This window comes from Palaemon carinicauda, chromosome 6 (genome assembly GCF_036898095.1).
Source record: "Palaemon carinicauda isolate YSFRI2023 chromosome 6, ASM3689809v2, whole genome shotgun sequence".
NCBI classification, from domain to species: Eukaryota; Metazoa; Arthropoda; class Malacostraca; order Decapoda; family Palaemonidae; genus Palaemon; species Palaemon carinicauda.
The window spans coordinates 61,850,324-61,867,823 of record NC_090730.1 but is presented as its reverse complement, the minus strand read 5'-3'; the positions used below and the strand labels follow the sequence as shown (position 1 = coordinate 61,867,823).

At 41.8% G+C, this 17,500-nt stretch overlaps 1 protein-coding gene across 2 annotated transcripts in view; it reads left to right on the top strand.

The window, feature by feature from the left end:
- LOC137642093 (cell adhesion molecule 3-like) overlaps window positions 1–17,500 on the top strand; it is a 516,757-nt gene that overhangs the window by 277,711 nt on the left and 221,546 nt on the right. The gene's annotated exons all lie outside the window — the stretch shown is intronic.

The following is a 17,500-nucleotide window of genomic DNA, read 5'->3' as shown; positions in this document are numbered from 1 at the left end:
CTGTCGTTGGGCTTCAGCCAGGGCGTTGTAATCCAATCCCAGTTGAACGGCAGCCAACTTGTTTCTTGATAGGGCATAGGCAACGGGATTCATTTTCCCAGGGACGTATTGAATGGTGCAATTGTATTCAGCCACGGTGGAGAGATGTCGGCGTTGCCGGACGGACCAGGCATCAGACTGTCGAGTAAAGGCGTGCACCAGAGGCATGTGGTCTTTGCGAATGACGAAGGGCATGCCTTCTAAGAAATGACGAAAGTGACGGACAGCCAAGCGCACCGCCAGCAATTCTCGATCGAAGGTAGAATAGCCCGATTCTGCCTTGGACAGTTTTCTGCTGAAAAAGGCCAATAGGCGGGGCGAGCCGTTGACCACCTGCTCGAGTACTGCACCAATAGCGACGTCGCTGGCATCGGTGGAGAGAAGGAGAGGGGCGTGTGGGATAGGAAAAGTGAGAGCCGCAGCAGTTGATAGGGCCTTCTTTACATTGCAGAAGGCTGCTTCTTGAAGGGGACCCCACTTCAGGTCCTTTGGCTTGCCCTTGAGGGAGGCGTAGAGGGGAGCAAGAGTGGCGGAAATAGCTGGCAGAAAACGGTGATAATAGTTGATCATGCCCAAGAATTCCTGCAGAGCTTTGACGGTCGAGGGTGCGGGGAAGTTCTGAACGGCTGCTACCTTCTCAGGGAGGGGATGGACTCCTTCAGGAGTGATGCGGTGCCCTAAGAACGACACTTCGTTGGCGCCAAAGGTACACTTGTCGTACCGGACTACAAGGCCGTTTCGTTGCAGGCGGTCGAGCACGATGCGCAGGTGACGGAGGTGTTCCTCTTTTGAGGAGGAGAACACAAGTATGTCGTCCACATAACATACACAGAAAGGGAGGCCCCCTAAGATGCCATCCATGAGACGTTGAAACGTGGCCCCAGCATTACGAAGGCCAAAACAGGAGTAATTGAAGGTGTATGTACCAAACGGAGTGGTGATGGCGGTCTTGGGGATATCTTCTGGGTTCATAGGCACCTGATAATACCCCTTCAGGAGGTCAAGCGTAGAGAAAACCTTTGCTTTGTGCAGGTAGGAGGTCACGTCGGCAATGTTTGGGAGGGGGTAGTGATCCAGTTCTGTTTGCATGTTCAGGCGCCTGTAATCCCCGAAGGACGTAGGGAGCCATCTTTCTTCAGAAGGATGTGTAAGGGTGACGACCCTGGGCTGGAGGCCTTTTGGCAAAGGCCCATTTCCTCCATTTTGGCGAACGTCTGTTTGGCGGCTGCCAATCGTTCCGGTACCAGACGTCTGAATTTTGTGAAGACTGGGGGTCCCGGCGTCTTGATATGGTGATAAATACCGTGCTTGGCAGGAACCGTGGGAGTTTGGCGAAGTTCTGGACGGAAAACTTCCGGGTACGACGTGAGGAGGTGGGCGTAGGCATCCGTGGGTGCACTGATGTGGAGAGCGAGGCTAGAGGGGGCGGGTTGAAGAGGTGTCGACAAGTACGAGTCTGCGTTGACCAATCGTCGGTGGGCGACATCGACCAGAAGGTGGAAATGAGAGAGGAAATCCGCACTGAGGATTGGCATTGTGACGTCAGCAACGAGAAACTTCCAATTGAATTTACCGTTTTCGAACGATAATGTGAGGTTCTCGTAACCGTAGGTGGGTATCGCAGATCCTTTGGCAGCTATCAAGCGGACGTTGGCAGATGTAGACAGACTACGTCGTCCCTTGAAGAGTTTCCTTGGCAAAAAAGAACGACAAGCACCCATATCTACCAAAAATTGCACGCCCCTTCCTGCATCCTGTAAAAAGAAAAGATTAGAAACATGGGAGGCCACCGCCACGAGCGATGGCCTACTTACACATTTTTTGGCCACTGACAATCCTTGGCACATTTCTTCGCGGTTGCCCCGAATCTGAAGTGGTAGTAGCAAAACTGCGGCGGATGGGAGGTAGTAAGTGGCTGTAGAAGTCGTTCGTTGGGGCGCGAGCGATTGGTGGTGTTGGGCGGCTCTGTCGCTGCTACGGCACGTCACGGGGTAGGCGTGTATGTTCTACGGCATTCATGTTAGCTTCGGTTGACGTTGAATAGGCATCCTCTTCGTCAGTGGTGGAGGGGTTGATGGAGGTCTTGAAGTGGCTGTCCATAAGAGCGTCGGCTTTGGTCATCAAGTCCTTTATGGGTAAACTATCGACATCGGGTATGGCAGCGCGTATAGGTCCGGGTAAACGGCGTATCCAAAGGGCACGAAGTAGGTTCACCTCACGAGGAGAGCCGTCTGCGGCAGGTTGAAGGCGAGCGATACTGGTCATTTCCCTGAGGGCAAGCGAAGCCCTTTGGTCCCCCAACGGTTGTTGCGAGAGCTGAAAAAGCTTTGCTATACGGGCGGCTGGCGACGGCAAGTACTGCTGCAGAAGGTATGTTTTGAGGGCGTCATATGCTATTGGGGTGTCTCCTTGTTCACAAAGCCAGTCGGATATTTCTGGGAAGGTGTCCTCGGGTATCGCCGCGAGAACATAATCCGCTTTGGTGGTTGAGCGAGTCACGCTCCTGATGCTAAACTGGACTTCTGCGCGCTGAAGCCAAGCAAACGCCTCTCCGCTGGCAAACGATGAAAGTTTGAATGGAGCGGCCGCAGCACCAACTGCCGTAGAGTCCGCCATAGTACCCACAATGGAGGGGCGAGGGCGTGGGGGTGGAAGGCGGTGGGAGCGAGTCGACTTCCGGGGTCACCAATGTGACGAGCCGAGAGAGGGTTGTGAACTCAAAGGCAGTATGCAATCAACTGAGTATCTTTATTAAAGAACACTGTCCTTTATATACAAAACATCAAGGCAACAGGAAAATACATGTTCGAGAAAATCACAATGTTACATAGGCGACACACCAACATGTCTATTTTGGTTCTTTTTAGTGCGAGGGAAGAGCGCAGATACAAGCATAATATATACAAAATAACTTATGTACAATCGTGTGACACAGGGTTGGTGCAGATCGCGCCACACACACACACAAACACACGCACACACACACACACACACACACACACATATATATATATATATATATATATATATATATATATATATATATATATATATATATATATATATATATATATATATATATATATATATATATATATATATATATATATATATATATTTCATCGTCTATCCGGTTATTCCACCTTCCACTTAATCAGGATCTATTGATTATTGAGCACGAAGAGCACTGTATATAAATTTTCATTTTTCCGTATGTCACAAAAGATCAAATAAATAATATCTTGAATAGTTTCTTTCGGTTTGTGTTAAGAAGGAAGTGGAATCTTCATAGATTTTTTAACATTTAGGATTATAAGGTGAATTAGAAATAAGAAACACATGAGGTTTTGGTAAAGGCATTTTACTTGCGAAAGAAAAAATAAAACTTGCAATTCTCTCGTCTCTCTTAACTTCGTTGATTTGAATATAAGAATTTGACTGAATTTTTACATTTCAATAATATTCTTAGTTGCCTACGAATATCATTTCTTTGGTAAATAAAATATATCGCTACTAGTACTATTATTATTATTATTATTATTATTATTATTATTATTATTATTATTATTAGCCAAGCTATAACCCTTGTTGGAAAAGTAAGATGTTATAAACGCAAGGGCTCCAACAGTGAGAAAGAGCCCAGTGAGGAGAGGAAATAGGGAAATGAATAAGCGATATAAGAAGCACTGAAAAATTAGAATAAAATATTTCAAATGTTAAAAAAAAAACTTTAACATTATTAAAACAAATAATTCATATATATTGACTATAAAAAGACTTATGTCAGCTTGTTCAGCATAAAAATATTTGCTGGAAATTTGAACTTTTGAAGTTCTACTGATCAACGACCTGATTAGGAAGATCATTTCACAACTTAGTCACAGCTGGAATAAAGCTTTTAAAATTCTGTGTAGTATTGAGCCTCATGATAGAGGAGGCCTGGATGATAGAATTAACGGCATACTTAGTATTACGAAGAGGATGGGACTATCCACGAAGATCTGAAAGTTAAGTATGGTGAGAATTATGAAAACTCATATGCAACATATATAATGAACTAAATAAACGACAGTGCCAAAGATTAATATATAGATCAGGAATATGAAATTTAATAGACCATCAGCAACTGAAGACCAGACAGGAGAACAAAACTCGAAACAAGTATAATGTAACAATTAAAACACTTCTTGATAATAGATTGAATTCGAAAATCTAAAGAGACTTTCTCAATTTTTTTTTTTCGAGCAATTGAAGAAGACAAACCTAATGTGCTTCTCAAAAGTAAATTTGCTGTCGAGAATCACGCCTAAAATTTAAAAAAAGTCATATAAATTTAAAGAAACATTATCAATGCTTATCTCCGGATGTTGAGGAGCCACAGTCCTTGGCCTACTTGCAATCATACTTTGAGTTTTGTTAGGATTCAACCTTATACCCAATAATTTGCATCATGCCGTAATTTTAGCTATATCTCTATTAAGGGAATAATAAACCTCAGATCTACAGCCAAGAGATGGATTTGATGCAAAGAGAGTAGCATCAACGGCATTTGCAACAAGTTCGTTTACTAGGCCAAACCACATGTCATGTGTATATAGTATAAAAGGTCATGGGCCAAGAACACTAAACTGTTGAACACCAGATATCAGATTCCTATACTCACTATGTAGCCCAACAACAACAACTTTGAGATTTATTACTTAAAAGTTCAATAATAATGCTAAGAAACGACCAACCTACTCCCAACTGTTTCAGTTTGAAAGCAGGGGCCTCATGATTAACATGGTCAGAGGAAGCACTAAAATCAAGGACAACCATACGAACTTCCTGACTACAATCAAGGGACTCCTGTTCAGCATTGGATATTATGAGGAGGGTATCACATGCTCCAAGGCCTGTACGGAAATCAAATTGCAAATCAGGGAACAGAAGATTACCTTCAGCAAACCTATTAAGTCGTTTTGCCAAAAGACGTTGAAAAACTTTAGATAATATGGAAGTTATGGAAATTGGGTGACAATCACAATCACATTTACATAGTGGAGTAACATTACCAATAATCCAACAAATGCTAAAAATCCTCTTCTTGCTAACTTGTGCAAAATAACAGATAACTTTGGACTTGAGCAATCTGCACGGTTTTTGAAAAACAAAGAAAAAAATACCATTTGGGTCTACACCTTCATGAGCATCAAGGTCCAACAACAGAGCTTTAATTTCAGGAGATCAAAAAGGTAAAAAACTTATTTTAGCCCTAGGAAAACAAGAATGAGGAAGTTCGACTTTCTCATTACTGTGCTTACTGTCAAACACATCAGCTAAAAGGTTTGTCTTTACCTTTGGATAGTGAGTGACAGAGCCATCTGGTTTAAGTAAAGGAAGAACTATTCCATCTCTACCAATGAGTGCAGATTTATGGGTAGTCCACCTCTTATGTTCTTGGGATGTACCAAAAAGAGTTTCTTTTATGGTTAGATTGTATTCTTTTTTCAGGTCAAGCATAAACGGTCTGAGCAAAAGCTCTAAGCTAAGTATAATTATTCCTGGTCAAATCTGATCTGTTGCCTTTCCAAAGATAATAGCCATCATTGAACCGTGGTTTGTGCTTCACTTGATACCTTAGCAGACGAGAAGGGATACGACTATCAATTATGTTGACTGGATTCTCATTCAAAGGGACAACAGGATTAACACGGCTATATAATTGTGACCAATTCAAGCCCGAAATATCATGCAAAATCCCATTGCAATCGGCTTGAAATTTCATATAAATCTTACATGAGTATGATACATCAAGGACAGGCTGCTCATTCTTCACTACTAATAAAATGAATGCATGATCAGATGTCCTGGCTGGAGAATCAACCTTACTTGTTATAACGCCATGGGAGTCAGTGTATACATGGTCCAAGTAGTTACCAGATCTTTGAGTAGCTTCACTTATGAATTGCTCACAGCCTGATTCAGAGGCCAAGTCTAAAGTTCTTAAGCCATTACAATAGGTAGGAGAAACAGAACTTAACCACTCCCTATGGTGAGCATTGAAATCACAAACAAAGACAAAAGAGGCCTTTCTATCATCTTGTATCATAGTCATAATGGTAAGAAGACAATCGAAGATAGAAAAATCCATGTCTGGATTCCAGTATATCGAACACAAATAGAAGTTGTTATGCCTGCCACAAACATTTATTACCTGAATCTCATGACATCCACATTTATAGCAGGACTTATGAGAATCAGGGTACTCAGTCCTAATATACACCGTCATTCCCCTGACCCTGGGGATGGCATCAAGTTTCAACATTATTGGCTTCTTAAAACCAGTTATTAGGAACTCAGATGACTGCCTTGTGACGGGCCGAGAGAGGAGTTGTGAACTCAAAGGCAGATTGGAAACGACTGAGTTATTTATTAAGGAACACTCTTCTTTATATACAAAACCTCAAGGCAACAGGACATGACCTGTTCGAGAGACAGACAATGTTACAGAGCAAAACGGAGACATGATCATTCAGGTTCTTTTTAGTGGAGGGAAGAGCGCAGATACAAGCATAATATATACAAAATAATTATGTACAATTGTGTGACACACGGTTGGTACATGGTTTCCCCCCCTAAAAATGACATACTGTACATGTTAAATAGGGCGCCCTGATCTAGAGAGGCGAATTGTAGGCGGGTCATCTGGCAGAAGATAAGCAGGTTTTAGACGATCAATGGAGACCCAGTCTTCTTTGCCCCAAATGTTTACGAGGAATGCTTTCGGACTGCGTCGGATCACAAGGAAAGGGCCCGTGTAAGGGGGCGTTAGTGGTGGCTTTCTGGTGTCGTTGCGCAGGAAGACGTGCGTTGCAGAGTGCAAGTCCGTTGGTATGTGATGCTTCGGTGGGGGCTTGTAAGTCTGGCGGCACGGAGTAAATTTTCCCACGACGTGACGTATGCGCTGGAGATCGTCAGAGGAGGTCGAGAAGGAAAAAATTCGGCAGGGACGACACACAGGTCGCCATACACCATTTCGGCTGCCGAGACGTCGAGGGCGCCTTTAGGAGTGGTCCTTAGTCCAAGGAGGACCCAGGGAAGCTGAGTAAACCAGTTGCAATCCTTGCAGCGGGACATCAAAGCTGCTTTGAGGGTGCGATGAAAACGTTCAACCATTCCATTGGCAGCGGGGTTGTAGGCCGTTGTCTGATGTAGGGTGATGCCCAGGAGATTCGCTAATGACGTCCATAATTGAGAGGTGAAAGTTGTTCCCCTGTCAGAAGTAATATGCTCAGGGATACCGAATATTGAAATCCATCCAGAGAGTAAGGCAGATGTACATGAGGCGGACGTTGCAATTTCCATGGGAATGGCTTCAGGCCAACGAGTGGAGCGGTCGATGACGGTAAACAGGTAACGATGTCCTTGTGATGTGGGTAGGGGGCCTACAACGTCGACGTGAATGTGTGCGAAACGACACTGAGGTTGAGGAAAGGTGCCCACTCCTGAATCCGTGTGTCGATGTACTTTGGAAGTTTGGCAAGAAGTACACGCACGGACCCAATCCTTAGCATCCTTAGAAATGCCTTGCCAAATGAACTTTGCCTTCAGCACCTGTGCAGTAGAACGGAACGAGGGATGTGAAAGGCCGTGGATGAAATCAAACACCTGTCGGCGCATGGGATCAGGAATCCAAGGTCGCGGTCTACCAGTACTGATGTCAAAGAGGAGGGTGGTGTTGGAGTCTTCGAGGGGAAAATCCTCCCAACGGAGGGACGTGCAGGATGTCCTAAAAGCTTAATACTCTGGATCCTGTCGTTGGGCTTCAGCCAGGGCGTTGTAATCCAATCCCAGTTGAACGGCAGCCAACGTGTTTCTTGACAGGGCATCGGCAACGGGATTCATTTTCCCAGGGACGTATTGGAGGGTGCAATTGTATTCAGCCACGGCGGAGAGATGTCGGCGTTGACGGGCGGACCAGGCGTCAGACTGTCGAGTGAAGGCGTGCACCAGAGGCATGTGGTCTGTACGAATGACGAAGGGTGTACCTTCTAAGAAATGGCGAAAGTGACGGACAGCCAAGTGCACCGCCAGCAATTCTCGATCGAAGGTAGAATAACCCGATTCTGCCTTGAACAGTTTTCTGCTGAAGAAGGCCAATGGGCGGGGCGAGCCTTTGACCACCTGCTCGAGTACTGCACCAATAGCGACGTCGCTGGCATCGGTGGAGAGAAGGAGAGGGGCGTGTGGGATAGGAAAAGTGAGAGCCGTAGCAGTTGATAGGGCCTTCTTTGCATTGCAGAAGGCTGCTTCTTGAAGGGGACCCCACTTCAGGTCCTTTGGCTTGCCCTTGAGGGAGGCGTAGAGGGGAGCAAGAGTGGCGGCAATGGCTGGCAGAAAACGGTGATAATAGTTGATCATGCCCAAGAATTCCTGCAGAGCTTTGACGGTCGAGGGCATGGGGAAATTCTGAACGGCTGCTACCTTCTCAGGGAGGGGATGGACTCCTTCAGGAGTGATGCGGTGCCCTAAGAACGACACTTCGTTGGCGCCAAAGGTACACTTGTCGTACCGGACTACAAGGCCGTTTTGTTGCAGTCGGTCGAGCACGATACGCAGGTGACGGAGGTGTTCCTCTTTTGAGGAGGAGAATACAAGTATGTCGTCCACATAACATACACAGAAAGGGAGGTCTCCTAAGATGCCATCCATGAGACGTTGAAACGTTGCCCCAGCATTATTAAGGCCAAAACAGGAGTAATTGAAGGTGTATGTGCCAAACGGAGTGGTGATGGCGGTCTTGGGAATGTCTTCTGGGTTCATAGGCACCTGATAATACCCCTTCAGGAGGTCGAGCGTAGAGAAAACCTTCGCTTTGTGCAGGTAGGAGGTCACGTCGGCAATGTTTGGGAGGGGGTAGTGATCCGGTTCTGTTTGCATGTTCAGGCGCCTGTAATCCCCGCACGGACGGAGGGAGCCGTCTTTCTTCAGAACAATGTGTAAGGGTGACGACCATGGGCTGGAGGCCTTTTGGCAAAGGCCCATTTTCTCCATTTCGGCGAACGTCTGTTTGGCGGCTGCCAATCGTTCCGGTGCCAGACGTCTGAATTTTGTGAAAACTGAGGGTCCCGTCGTCTTGATATGGTGATAAATACCGTGCTTGGCAGGAACCGTGGGAGTTTGGCGAAGTTCTGGACGGAAAACTTCCGGGTACGACGTGAGGAGGTGGGCGTAGGCATCCGTGGGTGCGCTGATGTGGAGAGCGAGGTTAGAGGGGGCGGGTTGAAGAGGTGTCGACAAGTACAAGTCTGCGTTGACCAATCGTCGGTGGGCGACATTGACCAGAAGGTGGAAATGAGAGAGGAAATCCGCACCGATGATTGGCATTGTGACGTCAGCAACAAGAAACTTCCAATTGAATTTACCGTTTCCGAACGATAAGGTGAGGTTCTCGTAACCGTAGGTGGGTATCGCAGATCCGTTGGCAGCTACCAAGCGGACGTCGGCAGATGTAGACAGACTACGTTGTGCCTTGAAGAGTTTCCTTGGCAAAAGAGAACGACAAGCACCCGTGTCTACCAAAAATCGCACGCCCGTTCCTGCATCCTGTAAAAAGAAAAGATTAGAAACATGGGAGGCCACCGCCACAAGCGATGGCCTACTTACACGTTTTTTGGCCACTGACAATCTTTGGCACATTTCTTCGCGGTTGCCCCGAATCTGAAGTGGTAGTAGCAGAACTGCGGCGGATGGGAGGTAGTAAGTGGCTGTAGAAGTCGTTCGTTGGGGCGCGAGCGATTGGTGGGTGGTGGGCGGCTTAGTCGCCGCTTCGGCACGTCACGGGGTAGGTGTGTATGTCCTACGGCATTCATGTCAGCTTCGGTTGACGTTGAATAGGCATCCTCGTCGTCAGGGGTGGAGGCGTTGATGGAGGTCTTGAAGTGGCTGTCCATAAGGGCGTCGACTTTGGTCATCAAGTCCTTTATGGGTAAACTATCGACATCGGGTATGGCAGTTCGCACAGGTTCAGGTAAACGGCGTATCCAAAGGGCACGGAGTAGGTTCACCTCACGAGGAGAGCCGTCAGCGGCAGGTTGAAGGCAAGCGATACTGGTCATTTCCCTGAGGGCAAACGAAGCCCTTTGGTCCCCCAACGGTTGTTGCGAGAGCTGAAAAAGCTTTGCTATACGGGCGGCTGGCGACGGCGAGTACTGCTGCAGAAGGTATGATTTGAGGACGTCATACGCTATTGGGGTGTCTCCTTGTTCACAAAGCCAGTCGGATATTTCTGGGAAGGTGTCCTCGGGTATCGCCGGGAGAACATAATCCGCTTTGGTGGTTGAGCGAGTCACGCCCCTGATACGAAAGTGGACTTCAGCGCGTTGAAACCAAGCGAACGCTTCTCCGCTAGCGAACGGTGAAAGTTTCATTGGAGCGGCCGCAGTGCCAACTGCTGGGGTAGAGTCCGCCTCCATCATATTACCAACGATGGAGGGGCGAAGGAGTTGGGGGTGGAAGGCAGTGGGAGCGAGTCGACTTCCGGGGTCACCAATGTGACGGGCCGAGAGAGGAGTTGTGAACTCAAAGGCAGATTGGAAACGACTGAGTTATTTATTAAGGAACACTCTTCTTTATATACAAAACCTCAAGGCAACAGGACATTACCTGTTCGAGAGACAGACAATGTTACAAAGCAAAACGGAGACATGATCATTCAGGTTCTTTTTAGTGCGAGGGAAGAGCGCAGATACAAGTATAATATATACAAAATAATTATGTACAATTGTGTGACACACGGTTGGTACAGCCTCATAGTGGAAACCAAAAATTTCTGAGCAAAAAAAAATATCATACTGTCTGGACACAGCTGTAAGGTATTGAATATTTGCATGAAGACCACGAATATTACAATACAGTTGATGACATTGATGTAATCTTGGACGTACTGGTCCCGGATTTCGTTCAATGTCTCCAGACTACGTAAGAATTAATAGTAATAAAGAGGAGACATTATACTTAATGACTGAATTAACACGAATGTTAACAAAATAATATGTACAGAAGTATAAGTAAAGTGATTGATCAAACCCATAGACTAGAGAAAAAAAGCCGATACACCATGCACGGCTAAATACTTTCCACGATAGCCACTTACACTGATGGGAGGACAGTAAGGATGGTTTTGAGAAGAAATAAAATCAGATAAGGAAATGACAACCTCCTGATATACCCCTACCAGGTATCCATGGCTCTTTTATTAAGCCTGCCCAACATATCACTCAAAAAAAAAGAAAAAAAAAACATGAGGAAGAAAAAAGAAATGATAGAATAGTGTGTTCGAGTGTACTCTCAAGCAAGAGAACTCTAACCTCAGACAGTGGAAGACTTTGGTACAAAGACTATTGCACTACCCAAGACTAAAGAACAAGTGTTTGATTTTAGCATGCCCTCCTAGAATAGCTTCTTACCATAGCTAAAGAGTCTCTTCTACCCTTACCAACAGGAAAGTAGCCACTAAACAATTACAGTATAGTAATTAGCTCCTTGAGCAAACAAGAAGTGTTTGGTAATTTCAGTGTTGTTAGATGCATGAGGAAAGACGGGAATGTAAAGAATAGGCCAGACTAATCGGTGTATGTGTAGGCAAAGAAGAAATAATCCGTAAATAGAGAGAGGGATCTAATGCATTATTGTCTGGTCATTCAAAGGATCCAATAAAACTCTATCGACAGTATCTCAACGGGTGGCTGGTGCCCTAGTGAACCTACAACCTTCAATAAACTATTCTAAAGTGATTATCGAATATATATATATATATATATATATATATATATATATATATATATATATATATATATATATATATATATATATATATATATATATAAGGTATTATCTGTGTTTGTTCAGGTGTTCCCCATAGAAGAAAATGTACAAGGAACTTACAGAGTATTCTATAATCGAATCTTATGTAATTTTTATCGGGAGATGAAATACCTTGTGGGTGTACGGTCCCCATAATTACATACCCTTAACACTTTATTCAATAATATTGATATATTCGTAATGAAACTCAGAATAGAGATGTACTTGCGGATTATTTAATTATCAATTTTTTTTTTTAATTCTTATCGAGAAAGCTAAAGCTGCTATTTCCATTTTGATCAAGATTCTCCTTAAGTGGTCTTCGGGCCCCATAATTACAGACCCCATAAAACTATATTCAATAATAATGAATTAATTCAAAAAAAAAAAACTCGGCATGGAGATCTACTTACACTATATTTAATGATCGAATCTTATGTAATTCTTATCAATGGAAACTAACGCTTCTATTTCCTATAAATCAAGATCCAGCTTTGGGGGCCAACAGGCCCCATAATTACACACCTCCTATAACTTTGTTCAATAATATTGAATCAATTGTAATAAATTTTGACGTAGACATTGCATGAACATGGGAGATTATTTCAGGATATATCAATTTGGAAATTATTCCTAAAAAGGGGGTCCTTTGGAGTTGCCACACCCCCTTCCAAACACACAGCCTGCACTGATTTCCTATATATATATATATATATATATATATATATATATATATATATATATATATATATATATATATATATATATACACACACACACACATATATATATATATATATATATATATATATATATATATATATATATATATATATATATATATATATATCTGTGAGTGTTTCTTATCAAAAGATAGGTCAGGGAATCTACTTAAACTCTAAAAGTTTTATCCTATGTAATATTTTCCAAGGAAGATAATGGAAGTGGTCTCCAATTTCTAAGTATACCCCAAAGGATGGGGGCAAAAAACTCACCCTCTTAATGCCTCAGTAATTACCAATTTTACATAAAAACTAAAAGCTCATTATAATGTAAAATTTTCGGAGAACGTTAATGGAAGTGATCCCGAATCTCTAAGTACACCCTTGATAAAGCTATAGTGGGCAGAACCCTACCCACTTTAAGCCTCAAATATATATGTTTCTATTTAAATCTAAAAGCGTGTTCTTATATAAAAAATTCCGAGAAAGACAATGGAGGTGGTCTGAATCTCTAAGTACCCCTTAAAAGAACTCTTGGTGACGGGCCGAACCCTACCCCTCCTAAAATTTAGAATATAAAAAAAATTCATGCCAACAGAATGGCAGTTACGCGTAAAGAGGTAGAGGAAAACCAAAGAAATTCTCGCCTTGAAAATAATCAACAAAAAATAGCAGCACTAATAAATCAGAAAAAACTAGTATAAGAATAACTCAACTTCGGACTAACAAAGAGAGAAGGGCTGCCCAGTAAACCCAAGAAACACAGGATGAAGAAGAGAATAATCGGCATATTGATAGTCAGGCATGCAGAAGTTAGAGCATGGCCGTTTAATGCAGAACAGTGGTGTCTTGGAACCTTCACATATGACCCAAGACAGTAGTATGAAACAGATGAGATTGTACACATTGGCTTGATGACATTATGGTGCTCTGAAATGAAAAAATGAACCTCCTAGATTGTGTCGTGTTGAAAGAAAAGTTTTGCATTTTTTTTTTCTTTTTTTTTTTTTACAATTATCATCAACATAGGAAATATTCCATTATCACAGTTGTAGTTTCCACAAATGAAATATTAGAAGATAAAAGTATTTAGGAGTTAAAAAACATGTAGTTCAGAATGAGTCATCACAAAGATAACTTACGAGAATCGACCAGTTGCATATACTGACATTGCTTTTTAATCCTACATCCGGACATCACCGGGTATCTCTGATAGTAGAGAAATAATTTCGGAATTCTGATCTTTAACGTAATTTCATATTTGCATAGTTTACACATTGCTTACTTCCTCACCTCCAGAAGTCATGAAGAGTAACAGTATAAATACTCACTCACAGATCTTGTATTGTTTTTTTTATTTCTAAAAGAAAGAGAAGGAAACAAGTAAAATGTGTGTATAATAGACTCATCAATAATGTATGAGAAGATAATTAAAATCATTATTTACATAATTGGTCAATACAATAGAAAAGAGATGAAAATTATTATGGAAAGGTAGTAAGAAAAGAGAATTGAAACACTTTACACAATTCATTATTTTTCTCAGCTATAGGCTGTATATCTTAGCAGTCCATGTCTTTCAATGGTTATACAAGCGGATGAGCAACCTGGTGAAGTAATGAGAACTTTGGGAGTGAAGTAAATGTCACCTTAATTCTCGAAAATGTCACTGACCGCAGGGTGACGGATTGGGTTTAAGGCGATAGACAAGCTATCCCTTTAGCTTATACCCTTGATGCCTAGTTGATGATCTTACTAGAATTAGTATGGACCGGCAATGGGTCACTTGCCTTAGTTAGATAGGCACTGCGCAACACACAGAACAGGCTATCCTATAATGAATCTAGCCAATGAATCCTCTATGGATTTAGTCAGTCTATGGAAAGTGGAAGTGACAGAATGGTCCTCAGTCCCGGGTGTAGTAGGGTGCTAAGAATCTCCCGGTTTGTAAATTCTAAAGAAATATTTAAAATTTGTAATTGGAATGTTAGAACCCTGAATCAGTTTGGAAAGTTACAGCAAGTGGAGAATGAACTTATGAAGACTAATTTGAATATCTTTGCCCTAAGTGAAGTGCGTTTTAAGGATATTCCTAAGGAAAACGGTAGACCAAGGCAACACACACACACACAGACATACACACACACACACGCACATATATATATATATATATATATATATATATATATATATATATATATATATATATATATATATATATATATACAGGCATATATTCAGAAAGAAGTGATGTAGATGGAAGAGAAGGGCTTGGAATGATGATGACACCAAGAGTGGAAAAGGCATTAACTGAGTGGAGAGCTGTAAATAGCAGATTGTTACTTGCAAAGTTTGAATCAAATCATTGCAATATGAGCATTATAGTGTGCTATGCACCAATAAATGATGCCCCTGAAGAAATGAAAGATGAATACTATAAAGACCTGCAGAGTGTAATAGATGAGATCACAGAGAAATATGAAAACTGTGATTGGTGACTTCAATGCTAAAGTTGGAAAGATTAATCAAGGTATGCGGAATGTGATGGGTGTTGAGGAACTTGGCGAAGTTTCAAATGAAAATGGAGGCCATTTTATAATTTGTTTTGTACAGCCAACAATGTTGTTATTAGAAGTACTCTTTTCCAGCACAAGGACATCCACAAATATACATGGACTTCACCATGTGGCAATTACAAAATCAAATAGATCACATAGCTATTAATAAAGAGAGAAGGAGAACTCTTAAGAAATATGATAAACTATAGAGGTGCAAATATTGGTGGTGATCACCAGCTCCTCACAGCCACACTGAAATTAAAACTCAAAGCACTCAATAGAAATGTAGATAAAATACCTAGGTTTGATACAACTAAGTTTCTAGAAGATGAACACAGAAAACTTTGCAATTGAATTTAGGATTCAATTTGTAGTCTTAGAGGCTCTAAAAGAATAAGAGCAAACAATTAACGATGATTGGTATGGTATTAAGAACATATATTAGTCAGTTGGTAGTGAAGTTTTAGGATATGTGGTTACAAGGAGAAAGCCATACAGATACTTTAAAAAGGAGACAAAGAGAGGCATTGATTGCTGAATGTTTTCGAGGAAGTAATGAAAATTTCAAGGTAGAGAATGCTAAACACTCCAATATTGAATCTGAACTGACAAGAAAAGCAAGGAATGACTGGAGAGAATATTTAGACTGCTAAGCAGATGAGGCTGACAAAGCTATGAATCTAGGGAGCGGCTCTGGTATAAGGATTGTTCATAGAATTATTAATGAAATCGCTACTAAGGCGAAGAAAAAGAAGCATATATCCATTAAAATAAAAAGAGATGGATCTGTTATAACAACAGAGGATGAAGAAAGGGAACATTGCATGGAACACTTTACTGAGGTCATGAATAGGAGATATGAAAGGAATAATTTGTTAGATAAACCTGAAGCTGATGAAGATCTTGATGTGTCCATGAATGAATTAAGTGTATTTGAAGTTGAAGATATTCTTAAAAAAAGTCAAGAGATGGAAAGCCCATGGATACGATGTAATTACTGCTGAGATGATATTGGCTGAAAATGATGTGACTCCAAGAATACTTTGAAGATTATTTTGTAGAATGCGGCATGCAGAGAACAAACCTGATGAATGAGAGCTAGCAATGTTTGTGAAAATAACAAAAATCAGAGATCTGACTGATTACAATAATTGCATAGCTATCACGCTTATGACAATTGTCATGAAAATATATAGTTTGCTTGTTCTAAAGAGGCTAGAGAGAAAGATCGATGAAGAACGAAGAGATGAACAGGATTTAGAAAAGGTAGAAGTTGAACTGACCAAATGTACAGCGATGTGTAAAATATAGGAATCCACGGTGGATGGCATTTGTGGACTATGAAAAAGCCTTTGATAGTAGTACCGGTCAATTTTGTGGAGAGTCCTGCATTATTATGGAGTTCCTCGTAGATATGTAAATTTGGTTAAGGCTGTTCATAAGTACAGTAAGTGCAAAGTTAATGTTATTGGAGTGCTATTAAAGGAATTTCCAGTGAACAGTGGAGTACTCCAAGGGAATGTGCTGCCACCTATGATGTTCATCCTCCTCATGGATTCTGTAATGCAGAGAAGAGTTGGGTATACTGTAGAATGGATGGACTGGATTAGTAATAGGAAGTTAGCAAACTTAAAGTATGCTGACGACACTGTCTTTATTAGCAGAACACCACATGATTTGCAATGCTTGCTTACCAGAATGCATGAAATATCACAGGAGGTTAGTCTCAAGATAAATAGAAGGAAGACAGAGATGATGAGTACGGAATGTGCAATGGAAAAGGAAATATCATTGCAAGGAGAAAGCATTAATGATGAAGAATCATTTTCATATTTAGATAATATGATCTCTTATACAGGGTCCTTAGAATGGGAGTTTAATGAAAGATTGAAAAAAGAAAATTAGTAAATGGCTAGGTTAAATAAAATTGGGAAAACAAATCGCCTGAAATTACACACAAAAGTTAGGCTATACACCAGATTAGTGATATCAGTGTTACTCTATGGACATGAGGCATGTTATGATAATGAAACAATATCCAACAGATTCTGTAGATTTGAGAACAAAGACCATCAGAAGAATATTGGGAGTTAAATGGCAAGAGAGGATTATAAATAAAACTATAAGAGAATTTACTCAAGGGCCATATGTGAAGATGGTTTGACTAGCTATTCGAACCCCTCAAGATAGATTAGTTCACGAAACGTTCAACTGGGCTCCACAGTGCACTAGAAAAGTCAGAATCGGAAGACCCATGCCGACATGGCTGATAACTATGAAGCGTGAAGTGAGCTATGATGAGTGGAGAGGCATTGAATTGAAAGCTCAGTATAG